Genomic DNA, 1,111 nt, shown 5'->3' with positions numbered 1-1,111 from the left:
AGAAATAATCTTTGTGAAATGACTAACCTAATTCTGAACTTTTCAGAATATGGCAAATATGATGCATAAACTTCAATGAGATGCAATCAAAGGCTGGAGTTTTGTAAAGATTTGCTATAGTTTGTACATTTGCCAATTTGCAAACATTATAATTGACAAGAGATCTATCAAGTTACGTATTTTCATTGCCTTTCTAAGGGTATAATCTGCTTTCAATAACTAATTCCAACCACCACATATGTGCTCTCAAAATAAAGTTTCCTTCTCAGATATTGGTCAACAAAACTCCATGCAAATTCTGCATAAGTCTGTTCTACTCCCTGGGTACCTACTGACCAATATTGTACATTTATCTCTCTATTTTGGAAGAATGTGGGCGATCTTTTTGACCACAAGTGCAGAGATTTGATTTCTTGATGCAATCTATATTCTACCTCATTTCCATTTATAAATTCACACATGCAAGTTTCACATCATATGTCACACAATGGAAGCAAAGGCTGATGCATGCAATTACAATGCTCGGAAACTAAATTGGACAAATCCTGTAATTTTTACCGAATTGTAATACTCACTTCAGCATTAGCTACAAAAATATGAACTTTAAAAGCGTATAGTCGTATCAAAATTCGTCTATAATTCAGAATGCACCTATATATTCGACAAAAAAAGGAAATTTTTTAAAGAAATAACTTTTTAATACTGATTCCCCCTTTACAAAACCACGAATCAATCTGCACAGAACAGGAAATCAAACCAAAAATCGCCAACAACATTCACCTTTCATATTCTTCGCCGACGGAAACCAGGATTCAATTTTTGGTATATATCAGCTGAAATATAAAGAACTAAACCCAGATTTTCCTCTCTTGAAAAAAATCGCTTTATCCTTGTCTCGAACTGCCAGCCGTTGGGTACAGAACGTCGGCACACAATGGAGGTATTCGGGTACAGAGAAGCCACGCGGTTCGAAAATGCGTGAAGCGCTTCGCATTCGGACGAGAAGATCGATATCAATTGTATTTAGCGGAGGGTTGATCTGTGGGAATTATTTGTGAATCGTTTCGAAGTACGACACCTCTTGCGTTGTATGAAAATGAGCATATTTTTC

The 1,111-nt window shown here is 35.9% G+C and overlaps 2 protein-coding genes across 2 annotated transcripts in view; one reads left to right on the top strand and one right to left on the bottom strand.

Moving 5' to 3' along the window:
• Nucleotides 1-936, bottom strand: part of LOC119587122 — a gene marked incomplete at its 3' end in the record, with an annotated part of 10,352 nt that extends 9,416 nt beyond the window's left edge. Inside the window, 1 exon segment of the mRNA XM_037935874.1 lies at nt 781-936.
• Nucleotides 1-1,111, top strand: part of LOC119587431 — a gene marked incomplete at its 3' end in the record, with an annotated part of 28,805 nt that overhangs the window by 20,278 nt on the left and 7,416 nt on the right.

The sequence above is a fragment of the Penaeus monodon genome, chromosome 22 (genome assembly GCF_015228065.2).
Source record: "Penaeus monodon isolate SGIC_2016 chromosome 22, NSTDA_Pmon_1, whole genome shotgun sequence".
NCBI classification, from domain to species: Eukaryota; Metazoa; Arthropoda; class Malacostraca; order Decapoda; family Penaeidae; genus Penaeus; species Penaeus monodon.
This window is presented reverse-complemented; position numbering and strand designations above follow the sequence as displayed.